This window comes from Chenopodium album, chromosome 12 (genome assembly GCF_948465745.1).
Source record: "Chenopodium album chromosome 12, dcCheAlbu1.1, whole genome shotgun sequence".
Lineage (NCBI taxonomy): Eukaryota > Viridiplantae > Streptophyta > Magnoliopsida > Caryophyllales > Amaranthaceae > Chenopodium > Chenopodium album.
The window spans coordinates 29,993,878-30,007,336 of NC_137845.1; positions in this window are offsets into that span (position 1 = coordinate 29,993,878).

Sequence of the window (13,459 nt, forward strand, 5' to 3'; positions counted from 1 at the left end):
ATTACAAAAACACCCTTACTTAAAACTTTATAACATCATTTACCTACTTAAAACATAATTGATTAGAAACTAATCTAATCTAATAAACTTATTTTATCTTTCATTAATCATCAATCCCTATCCATTTCTTTATCATCGTCCCCATTATCTTCCTCTCTCCTCCTTCATCATCTTCTTCCTCTTGCCCATTATCTTTCTCTCTCCTCCATACTCTTTAACATTAACTTTCTCTCTCCTCCTTCAATCACTTTTCATGATGAATTGAAGAAGAAAGACACTCAATTTCAGATCTAGAAAGTGGTCTCAATTTTGTGGGTTGGGGAACTGGGTTTGTGGGTATGATTTTGTGGGTTGGGAATCTGGGTTTGTGGGTAGCCTGTTACTGCGGCTGGTCTGGGTCTTGGTGCGAGGGGGTGGTGGTTTGTGGTTGGATTTGGTGGTTTGTGGGGGTGGTTTTGGTGGTAGTTGAAGGGATTTGGTGGTTCGTTGGTGATTTTGGTGGTTCGTGGGGGTGGTTTTGGTGGTTCATCTAATCGGGTTTTGGCAGGGGTGGTGTTGGTGGTTCGTCGAAGGGTTTCGGTGGTGGTTTTGGGTTTTGGGTTTCGGTGGGTTTGGTGGTTCTAGTGGTTGTCGGTCGTTTTGGTGGTGGTTTTGGGTTATGGGTTTTGGTGGTGGTTCTGTTGATTTCTATGGTTATGGGGTTTTTGTTTAATTAGTTTTTTTTTTAAAGATTTTTACTTAATCACATACCCCTATTTTTTCATTAATCATGCTTAAAAACTTTTGCCTAAGAGTCCGCGCATGTCCCTTTCGTTGCAAATAACCGTTAACGGAGGTAGTATATATACTACTACTACTGTTTCGGGGTATTTTTACCCCGATTTATAGACAAATGAGAGGCTAGCAAATGGCCCAATAGTAAGCCGACACGTGGCATCATGTTCAGCTAAATAAAGGCCATTAAGAGAATGACACGTGGCCTTAAGAGAGACATCAGAAAAAGAGGGGCTCAAAGCCCATTAAGGAAACATGCCTAGCATGAAGGAAACCCTAATACACGTGTCAACCACGTATAGGGCAGCCAATCTTCCTAGGTTATGAAATCCTAGGAGCATGATCTCCCACTTCCCTATAAATACCCCATCATTTCATGATGGAAGGGACACACACACAATTCAAAAAGGCACAATGCCCAAAATATGCTCTCACTTCTTTCTACTTTCTCACTCTAAAATTACGTTTTCTGGTCACTAACTTGATCGTCGGAGGCGGATCTCCGGTAAACCGGAGTTCCGTTGTTTTGCAGGTGTTCGGGCCGTACGAGTGTTGCATCCCGGATCTGTCTCCCGCGGGAATCCATACCCCCCTTTCGGGTTATCACAAAAATCCTCGAAACATTTGGCGCCGTCTGTGGGGAGGCACATCTGGAATGGCACTTAGCCATAATCGAACACCTTTTCAAGAAATATAACTCTTCGTTACAAATGTAACCCAATGTGAGGGCAAAGTTGTAATTCTTTTAGATCATTCTTAAGAGAATGAGACGAACTCTTGTATGAAGATAAGACTTGGGCAATACTAAAACCCAAAGTCGTGATCATTATTATGATTGATTATCAAATAAAAAATTTTTATTTCAAATTTTCTTCAAGCTACATTATTTGATGTGTGCCCGCGAGCTAGTCAAACGACTTGTTAAATGGATGAGGAAAAGCGTCCTAGGAAAAGCAAGAAGCTCGTGGACACAAGCATATCTACTCGTACAGGGCAGCTACACAGCTTGTACGAGCAAAATTGGAAAGCTTGCTTACACAAGCATAGCTACTCGTACAGGGCAGCCACACAGCCTGTACGAGCAAAATTGAAAAGCTTGCTTACACAAGCATAGCTACTCGTACAGGGCAGCCACACAGCCTGTACGAGCAAAATTGGAAAGCTTGCTTACACAAGCATAGCTACTCGTACAGGGCAGCTACACAGCTTGTACGAGCAAAATTGGAAAGCTTGCTTACACAAGCATAGCTACTCGTACAGGGCAGCTACACAGCTTGTACGAGCAAAATTGGAAAGCTTGCTTACACAAGCATAGCTACTCGTACAGGGCACCACACAGCCTGTACGAGCAAAATTGGAAAGTGTGCTTGCACAAGTATAGCTACCCGTACAGGGCAGCCAAGCAGCATGTACAAGCAAAATTAAAAAGCTTGTAGGGGCATTCCCTAGCTAAATTACTCGGCCATGAAGACCACGCGGTCGATAAGTCCATCCGGCCTTATAATGGACGGACGGATGAACATCAGGAAGTCCTAAAAATCGCCCAAGGTATTTTTACCCAAGCAGGGCAAGGACATGCCTAGGCGTACGTGTCCTTAGAAATTTGCAAGTTGAGAAGATACTTGAAATTTCATGAGTATGTCCGAGAGATAGTGTCAAAGGACGACTCAATACCACCAAAAAAATTATTATTATTATAAAAAATATATATATACAAAAGTATATAAGCCGAATGGCCAAGGTGAACACGAAAAACTTTGTGAGTGTACAAAGGTGTGTAACAACATTGAGGTCGTGTTCAAATTAAGCCCTACTATTATGATTATGAAATATAAGAAAAATTATTTGTATACTAAAGTATATAGAAAGCCAGAATGAAGCATGGATATGATATGATCATGCAGCTGGCAAGCATTGTCACGTGGATGAAAATTTGTACAGCTCACATGCATTTTCATTTGCACGAAAAGAGCACTTAAAGTTGGAATGAGAATGAAAGCTAGTAAGGTAGCTTAGTTCGAAAGTTCACACATGGTTGAAGTACACAGCTCGGCATTTAAAGTAAACGGCCATCAAGCACCAACCTCGGAAAATATGTCGACTCAAGCATAAACATGCAAGCTCGAAATGAATAATGTGATACTCCTATTAAGGAAATGCATACGGCAAGACTGCAATGTCGAGCTAAATAAAAAGGCTCGGCTTCATGAGTAAAGAGATGCGGCTTTTAATGGTCGTACAAGAAAAAATGCCGGAAGAAATTGCAAACCATGGTGGCTCAGAGTATAGTAACTCGGCAACTGAGCAGCTAGTTCAAGTAGCACGTCCATGTTCCTGGCCGAGCTGCCCCTCACTAAAGCATTTTTCTATTCTCTTTGTACTACCACCCATGGCCGAGTAAAATACGAAGCATATCCTTCCAAGCATAGCAACTCGGCCAAGGCACTCTGACCGAATTGCAACCCAAAGGCACATCATGATCTTGATTTTAGGCGGCCAACAATAAGTCCAAGTTGCTTGTCCGAGTGAAATCCGGAACCTCGCCATTCCAAGTATAGCAACACGGCCAAGGCATAAGTTTCCTACCACGCAGCCTGACTGAGCTGCTACCTGACCGAGCAGCAATCTGGCCGACCAAACTCAGCAGCAGCAGCGTTTAATAAAAAATTATTAATAATGGCTGGCTGTCCAAGCACAATAATATGATAATATGAGCTGGACGAATGAAATAGGTAACCTCACCCTTGCAAGCATAGGAACTCGGCCAAACAAATGAGCAGCCTGACCGAGTTACCTAGCTAAGCTAATGAACAGCCGACTGCAACCAATCAGCCTGGCCGAGCAGCAAGCTTGTCCGAGCAGCAAGCTTGTCCGAGCAGCAAGCAATCAAAGAGTGTCCGACCTGCCTTATAAAGAAGCACCATGTCTCCTATTTCGCGCGGCCAACTGCTTGTCCGAATACCCTGTCCGAGTGAAAAAGGAAAGCATGCCTTTCCATGCATAGCAGGTCGGCCAAGCACTTTGATAAGCGTCCGACCTGCCTGTTAGCAAGGAACCTCCCTTGCACTTTGATGCGGCCAAGCAACCTGTCCGAGCTACCCAAGAGGCCGAGTAAAAGCTTGAAGATGGTCCTCGCAAGAATAGGTGGTCGGACGGGAGCCAAGTTGGGTGTCCGACTTGCTTTTGAGTAAGGGATAATGTAATGAATTTCAGTCGGACAGCTAAGGTAGAAGCTCGTCCCTGAAGTACTTGACGACGAAGGAAATCGTCTAAAATAAGGGAAATGATTTCTACTAGTCGGGCTCACGGTGTTAGAACGCTTCATAAAATACCTTTTCGGAAATGGAAACGGGCCAATAAGTCAAACTCACAGCTGCGTCGTGACTGACAGGCTTTTTTAGCCATCCGGGTTCATTTAGGGCCCGAAAATGGCCTTCAAACATTTTTTCAAGACAAAAAAGATAAAAAATTGAGTGGTGGCCGAGTTGCATATCAAAGGACCACCATCTCTTTACTTTTATGCGGACAGAAGCTTGGCCGAGTTGAGTATATGCCGAGCTAAATGGCAAACGACACCCCTCCTAGTATAGATAGTCGGCCAGCATGGGGCAGGGTGTACGAGTAGCCCATCACGCAAACCACCAAGTCCCTGCTTCCATACGGCCAACAACCTGGCCGAGTTGCTGTTGGGCAAGAGGCCTTGTTCCGAAATTCACACGGCCAGCAATGTGTCCAAGCTTCCTAGCCGAGTGAGATGGGAAACCTTGCCCCTGAAAGCATACATGGTCGGACGGAAGCCGAGGTTGGTGTCCGACCTGCTATAGAGCAAGAGCCCATGTTCCTAATTTCATACGGCCAACTCAAGGCGTCCAACCATCCTTCGAGCAAGGAACCACCTAATCACTTTTAGGAGGACACACGCTTGGCCGAGTTGCTATTGAGGAAGGGTCCATGTTTTGAATTTCATGCGGCCATCAACTTGATGGAGCTTATTGACCAAGTGAAATATATAAGAAGAAAATCAGCAAACACTTGTATGCCTAGTTGTACTAATATTGATTGATCATTATTATGATTGATTTTAAAAAAAAAAAAAAAAAAAAAAAAAAAAAAAAAAAAAAAAAATTGTTTACTGTCCGAGCTTCCTGGCCGAGTGAACGGATGGTCTAGCATGGATAAGTTTCCGAATTGCTACTTAGCAACGGACCTCCTAACCAATTTCAGGCGGACATGTTGAAAGTCAGCCATGGATAGGTGTCCGAGTCGTTATTGAGCAAGGGACCTCCTAACCAATTTCAGGCGGACATGTTGAAAGTCAGCCATGGATAGGTGTCCGAGTCGTTATTGAGCAAGGGACCTCCTAACCAATTTCAGGCGGACATGTTGAAAGTCAACTATGGATAGGTGTCCGAGTTGCTATTGAGCAAGGGACCTTCTTTCCAATTTCAGGCGGACATGTTGAAAGTCAGCCATGGATAGGTGTCTGAGTTGCTATTGAGCAAGGGACCTCCTAACCAATTTCAGGTGGACATGTTGAAAGTCAGCTATGGATAGGTGTCCGAGTTGCTATTGAGCAAGGGACCTTCTTTCCAATTTCAGGCGGACATGTTGAAAGTCAGCCATGGATAGGTGTCTGAGTTGCTATTGAGCAAGGGACCTCCTTTGCTATTTCAGGCGGACAGACTCTTAATCGGTCATGGATTAGGCGTCCAAGTTGCTATTGAGCAAACAATATCCTAACCACTTTGAGGCGAACACGGAATGAATTGGCCAATGTGCCAAATGAAGTTAGATGGTGGCCGAGCTGCTATTGAGCAATGGAGCACCTTCTCATTTTTAGGCGGACGTTGTCCTGCCAAGCTAGGAGACCGAGCTACTATTAAGCAAAGGAACCTCCTTCTCATTTCTAGGTGGACTTTGTAAAGGGAGTTAATAGCACAAACAGTTCAATACCAGGGTAGAAGCAACATTCACATCTGAACTTGGTGAAGTGTCGACTATGATAATGGGCTTGACATTCAAGAGTTGAATATAAAATCAAAGTATTCAAGCTAGGCTTTGTCCAAGTGGTATTGCTGAAGATGGTCGAATAACAACCCATGATAAGCAAGAGAGCCTTTAACAAGGGCAGGGGGTAAGCGGCCAGCACCCAACCAAGTTGCAGGCAGCCGATTGTTGAAGAATGAGTAGGGGCTAGGCAGCACATGCCAAGCTTCCAAATGTAGAGTCCCAAGGCTTGTACAAGGAGCATCAAAAGAGTCACCCAGACTTAGTATCTAGCAACATCAATCAAGGGCAAGGCATTAAAGTCCTAGCCAAATCACGTAGCTTGCCGTATGAAGACATGCAATATCTGAAGTTGGGCCTCTAGAGAGTCGTCCAGCAACAAAGTGAAATTGAGCACCAAGATCAGGCCTGCCCGAAAATAATCAAACGAACATGAGGCTAACCAAGCATAAAGTCCTAATGGATGGGGGCTAGTACGCAAATGATAGCAAAACAACTAATCGAGCTGGCCGATGCATGAGCCAAAAGGCCTAGCTTGAGCAAAAAATAATCCTCTTTTGGGAAGACAAGTTGGAAGAGTCAAAGTGCCGACCAACTAATGACCAAACCACCTTCCTTTAACCTTCCTTTAGAAAAATGAACGGCACTTGTGAGCAGCCAAGTGGACGAAGACAATCAAGCCTCGACTTATTACTAAAGACCGCAAGCGGCAACAAATTTCTAAAGCCTAATGCAATTAGGCCGAGTAGGCCCTCCATGAATTCAAGATGCCTACTTAGTGTTCGACCCTCTATGTAAGCATTCATTGCTCACAAGATAGCTTCAAGTTCGGGTATTGTTACAATATAATCAAGTTCATAATTGAAAAAAGAAGAAAGCCTATCAAAATAAGATAGGGCAGCTCCTTCTAGTTTTTTAACAGCCTAATCACTATACCATATGCTAAGCCGTCACATTTTATTCAAGTCTTTTAAAGACAAGCCACCCCATTGGGGCAATAAGGAAAGACTAAGGTCCAAACGTTCCCTATTGAGTAGCCACTTCATTAAATTAAGGACAAACATCCCTTAGTATAAGGCTTTGGCCCAATAAATGTATTAATACCTTCAGATAAGCCTCCCTTAATAGGGCAATGTACAGATCTTTATATGGTCCGAGTGTAGAAAACTCTAGAAGAGGCTGAGCTGTTCACACATCACCCTTCTAAGTCTGAGTAAGACTTACCATATAAAAGAGTAAAATGGCACAAATGCCAAGCTCCACTGCAAGGAGAAATCCAAGATGGAAGATACACATGGCAATATTGCCAAGTATAATTTCCAATACGATGGTATAACACCAAGCATAATTCTGAAAATTTGCTCGGCAAAACACATTGTATAGCTTAAACTCTCAAAGTACAAAGATTCTAGGCGGCAGAAATGTCGAATAGAAATCTCAAAGGTACTCCAAAATATAGGAATTCTAAGCCTGTGCGCCAAAATTGAATTCTGAAGGCAAGGACAAGAAGTAACAGATGGTCATCTTTTCGCCCCAACTAAGTCCGAGCCCAATTGAGTCATAAATGACAAGGGCATGGGACGAAACTTCTTGTTAATATGACTTGGAAGTTATTGAGAATTGGCCCTCTCAAAGGTTAGTCCAAAGAACTAAAAAGTCGTTGGACGCCTAGAAAAGATAAAGGAAAATCCATTCCTCCATAACGACGAGACTAAGAATCTCGGCAAATGCTATATCTAAATCGGCACAGACACGAGGCAAAGCCCCTCGGCAAGTGTTAAATGTTTCTCGGCATTTCCTAGTCTAAGTTAATTGAAAGCCTCTAGACTATATGCCGAATGAATACAAAAGAGGTATCTAAGCCTAATTGGCCATTAAAGAAAAAATGTCTATGCCAAGGTCCAAAAATAATCCTTAAAAAAGGATAGACCAAATAGGGCAAACCTCATGAATAAGAGGAGTTGAAAAAGCTTAAGAGCTAATCAAACCTTGTAAGAAAGGTACTTTAAGTAACCCATTAGTCGCAAGACAAATCAAAGTGAGGCTTAAAAGCATAATGATCGACATTTGTCTAGTTCAAGGGCAATCATTATTATGATTGATTAACTTAGAAAATATCATACCGGCCAAGGTATAAAAATTTTCCAAGTTAATCAAACCTTTTTTAATTGAACTAGACAAAATGTTGAATTCAAAGAAGTTATAAATTCATTTTCGAGAGGTATAATCCCTCTTGGGAAGAGAAATCACCCCTCTCGAGGGGCTATGTTTCGGGGTATTTTTACCCCGATTTATAGACAAATGAGAGGCTAGCAAATGGCCCAATAGTAAGCCGACATGTGGCATCATGCTCAGCTAAATAAAGGCCATTAAGAGCATGACACGTGGCCTTAAGAGAGACATCAGAAAAAGAGGGGCTCAAAGCCCATTAAGGAAACATGCCTAGCATGAAGGAAACCCTAATACACGTGTCAACCACGTATAGGGCAGCCAATCTTCCTAGGTTATGAAATCCTAGGAGCATGATCTCCCACTTCCCTATAAATACCCCATCATTTCATGATGGAAGGGACACACACACAATTCAAAAAGGCACAATGCCCAAAATATGCTCTCACTTCTTTCTACTTTCTCTCTCTAAAATTACGTTTTCCGGTCACTAACTTGATCGTCGGAGGCGGATCTCTGGTAAACCGGAGTTCCGTTGTTTTGCAGGTGTTCGGGCCGTACGAGTGTTGCATCCCGGATCTGTCTCCCGCGGGAATCCATACCCCCCTTTCGGGTTATCACAAAAATCCCCGAAACAACTACTACTACTACTACTACTACTACATCCGTCAACAGTTATTTGCAACATTTACTAAAAAAGGGTGCTACACTGCTACCTATTATTTGCAACAAAACTCCATCTTTCCTAATATAATAACTTTTTTCTGATAAAATGACCAAAATACCCTCATTTAAAAATTATTAACACATAATACTACTCATGATTACAAATTATTATAACCCTAATTAATCTAACTTAATCATCTAAGTTTTTCCCCCAAAAAAATTAGATTTATTCCTAATTTCATCTCCCCACCATCTCTCTCCTCCATCTTCTTCTCTTAGTTCATCATCATCTGTCATCTCCCATCTTCTTCCTTCTTCATCTCTCATCTTTTATCATCTTCTTCATCGTCATTTCTCATCTCAGATCGTGGGTGGGTTCGGTAGATCTGGTGGTAGTTGTGGTTCGTGGGTGGTTTTTGTGGTTCGTGGGTGGGTGTTGGTGGTTTATGGGTGGCTATTTCATGGTTCGTGGATGGTTATTTCGTGGGCGGGTGTCGATGGTGATGGTTCTGGGCGGTTCGTGGGAGTAGTTTCGTGAATGGGTTTGGTTTTTGGGTTTCAGATCTGGTGGTTCTAGGGTGGTTTTCGTAATTGTTGTGTGGTTTTCGTGATTCTTGGGTGGATTTTGGTGGTTTGTGGGCGACTTTCGGTGAGTTTTGGGTGGCGTGGGTGGTGGTTCGTCGATTTTGGGTGGTTGTCGGTGAGTTGTGGGTGATTGTCAGTGAGTTGTGGGTTGCGTGGGTGGTGGTTTGTGGGTTCTGGGTGGCGTGTGGTGGTTGTTCTGGGATGTTCTTTTTAATTGTAATTGCTTTTTTTTTTAATTTTTTTTATTGGATTAATGTAGTTAATTACGGATGATTCTATGGTGTCATTTTTAAAAAAATGACACCATAACATAATGAGGTGTCATGTTATGATTGGTCCTTTTTTTATTTATTTTTAAAACCTAAATATACTATACCTGTATGTATAATTGTGAATATGTGTATTTTTTTTATAGAATACGTAATTATAGTTTTTTAAAATCTATTTTTAACGTAATAAAATCTAGGATATCTTTTTAGATTTTATTAGCTTATTTATAGTCGATGTAGTGTTCAGTTTATTTATTGGAGGTTAATAATTTTTTATTGAAAATTGTTGTTAGTCGAGAAGACGAGCAATTAAGCTGAGAAAGCAAATCCTAGTTAAGCATTAATCCGAGAAAGATTAATAATCTTCATATCTTCCGTTACCTACAAATCAAACTCTTAGCCACCAAAATTATAAGTTTAAGCCAAATATTCAATATTCACACAAAAAGCACAAAGCATTATCTTCATTAATTAAAATATTTGCCTTTCTTGCTTAAAGAAACACATCAATTGGTGTGGCTGCAATTTAAAGTCCATTAAACATGGTCAACCAAGGTGAATTTGCTACACTCTTGGAGGAATTTAAGAAACTTAATGTTCGGTTGGCAAAAACAGAAGAAAGCCTTCAACGTCGAGACGAAGAGACAACCTCCATGGCTGCCATTCTCACGCAGCTACAAGAAGTCGTGAAGGACCATGCCGACGATGACCCTAACCAACAAACACCTCATCGACCTGAGGAACTTAAGCTCGTTGATCTCCCGGTGTTTGATGGTGACCTTGACCCGGAAGCATACTTGGATTGGGAGCGACGTATGGAGCGTATCTTTGATCATAAAAACTTTGATGATCGTAAACGTTTCTCTTACGCAATATTAAAGCTCACAAAATATGCATCCCTTTGGTATGACTCCATGCAGTCACGAAGGTCACAAGACCATAAAGCAAAAATTCAATCATGGACAAGGTTGAAGGCAAAGATGAAGAAGCGATTTGTTCCACGATCTTACACGCAAGATTTATTTATCAAGTTGAATTCTTTACAACAAAGTTCAATGTCCATAGAGCAATACATTAAAGAATTTGAGAGATTGTATATGGCATGTAAGATTAAGGATGAGGAGGAGCAAAAGAATGCCAAGTTTCTACTCGGTTTACACCCTTCCATTGCGCGTCAAGTCGAGCTACAACCATATACTACGTTTGATGAATTGTGTAACCTTGCTTATAAGGTTGAACGGCAGCAACGGAGTTCAAAATATATGGCAACAAAACAACCTTCTTTGATTAGGTCCAACTCACCTCCTTCGGGTCCTACTCATGAGTCTACACCGGAAGAAGCAAAGCCCACAAAGGACACTCATAGTCCAAGCTCAAGTAATGGTCCGAATACAAAGACAATCGTTTGTTTTCGTTGTCAAGGCTAGGGTCATATTGCAAAGTATTGCCCTAATACGGTTATGGTGACCCGAGAAGAGCATTATTTATTTGTCACGCAACAAGAACAACGCAGCAAACAAGGTCATGTTGAAGTACAAGATACTCACGAGGACTTCCTTGAGTTACAAGACCCATCTGTTTGGAGCAACATGCCTATGTATAGCCCCGAAACCGAACCACGTACTATGTTATTACGAAGGTCCTTGTTATCTACACAACAAGATACACAATCTCATGAACAACGTTCAAATCTTTTTCAAACAAAATGTTTGGTTAACGATAAGCTTTGTTCTTTAATTATTGATTCGGGGTCGTGTACGAATGCTTGTGCCAAGACCATGGCTACCTCATTGAAGTTACCTTCCCGTGACTATCCTCGCCCTTATAAATTGAGTTGGCTCAATGATGATAGTGGAGTTTGGGTTAAAAACCAAGCTTTGGTATCTTTTCGTATAGGAGGTTACCAAGATCAAATTTGGTGTGACTCTATTCCCATGACCACGTGTGATGTTCTCCTTGGACGACCTTGGCAATCCGATAGAGAAGTACTCCACCACGGCAAGTCTAATGTTTATTCCGTTTTAGTTTGGAAAGAAAGGATTATTTTGACTCCAATGCCACCTAAGCATGTGTCGCCTCCAAAGAATGCTAGTCATGCGTGTTTTAGTTCTTGTAGGGATGAAATCCTTGACTCTTCTAAGACTAAGAAGGATCTACGCGATCAAGTGTTGCATATAAGACGAGGAACAAAGTTTGACAAGGGTGATATGGTTTGGTTGTCACTTAATGCACAAAAACTACATGTTGATCACAAGAATAATGAGCCATTAGATGAAGGACCTTTCGAAATTATAGAGAAAATAGGTTATGAAACCTTTTAAGTACTTCTAGGGAATGGTGTTTGTGCTACTCTTACTTCTCCCGATTTAATCCCTTGCTTTGAGGACGAAACTTGAGGACAAGTTTTTTTCAAGAGGGGGAGTATGATACGTATTAAGATGGTTATTGCTTATCTAGATTTTACCTTTCACTTGAAAGGGTTTTTCTTGTTTTGGGCTTAGGATATATTTTTGTTAGTTGTCATGAGTTTTATCTTTTAGGTTGTTACATTAAGATAGAGTTCTCATTAAGAGTTTTTACTAGGATAGAATTATAATTAATTTAGGATATCTTTTTAGATTTATTAGCTTATTTATAGTCGATGTAGTGTTTAGTTTATTCATTGGAGGTTAATAAAATTTTGATTTATTGAAAATTATTGTTAGTCGAGAAGACGAGCAATTAAGCTGAGAAAGCAAATCCTAGTTGAGCATTAATCCGAGAAAGATTAATAATCTTCATATCTTCCGTTACCTACAAATCAAACTCTTAGCCACCAAAATTATAAGTTTAAGCCAAATATTCAATACTCACGCAAAAAGTACAAAGCATTATCTTCATTAATTAAAATATTTGCCTTTCTTGCTTAAAGAAACACATCAAGTTGGAATATACTTGTGTGTAAGGCATTCATTAGTACTCGTACTATTTTTGGTCATTAATTAAAAAATTAAGTTTTATGTTTTAATTGGAATCTGCTCGTTCTCAAGACATTCATATGAATTACCTACACAATTGCGTTAGGTAATCACAATTTTACGCTAATCGTATAACCAAAAAATGATTTAAGGAATTTTTATCTTATCATTTTTGCAAAAAATATTTATGGTATCTGAAAGATTTATGTCTTTGTCGTGTGCAATTACTAGATATATAAATGGATCAAATTATGGAGATAATTAAGTTCGTGCATTTGGGTCGTCGTTTTATCATAGCTAGAGGTACTAACGATCTTTGGGCTAGTAAAATAGCCCAAAGCCCAATTGGACGGAACTATAAGGTCACACAAAGGGTCTAGATCGGGCACGAGAGGACAAGGCCCATGATGGGCCTCATCCTCTAGTATGGCCGGCCACATGGAGTGGATTGAAGGGTTTTGGGCTTCCTAACCCTAATCTAATTATAATGGGATTATAAATAGACTAGGTGTCTAAGGTTTGCTAGTAGTATGCAATTATCTGATCAGTGTGATCAAACCTTAATTAGCAAACACGAGACCAACCCCTCTCATACTCTTCTTTATCTCACGGCTCTCTCCTCCTCCCTTGGCGCCAGTGTGGTGGTTCGTGGTGGTGGTAGATCGTGGTGGTCGGTTAGTCCAATAAAGGTGGTGATCGCGGTTTTCCTCAATCACTCGACCAATCTAATATTGGTGGACGACTCGTTCGAAGGTCGTGGACTAAGTAGAGGAGCAACGCTTGGGGCTCTATTCTCTCCCTAATTTGTCAATCAAATTGCTACGTGGAATTCACGCTTCAAAGGTATGATTATGTGTCTTGTGTGTTATGCATGTGTTCTTGGGATTAGGTACTTTTATGAATATGATTCATGACTTTCCGCTGCGTAGTACCTATAAACTCCTACAGTGGTATCAGTTAGCCTCTTGCATGAACGCGCTTGATCATATTAATATGATTAATTTGAAGTCCATGTTAATTTTATAATCAATT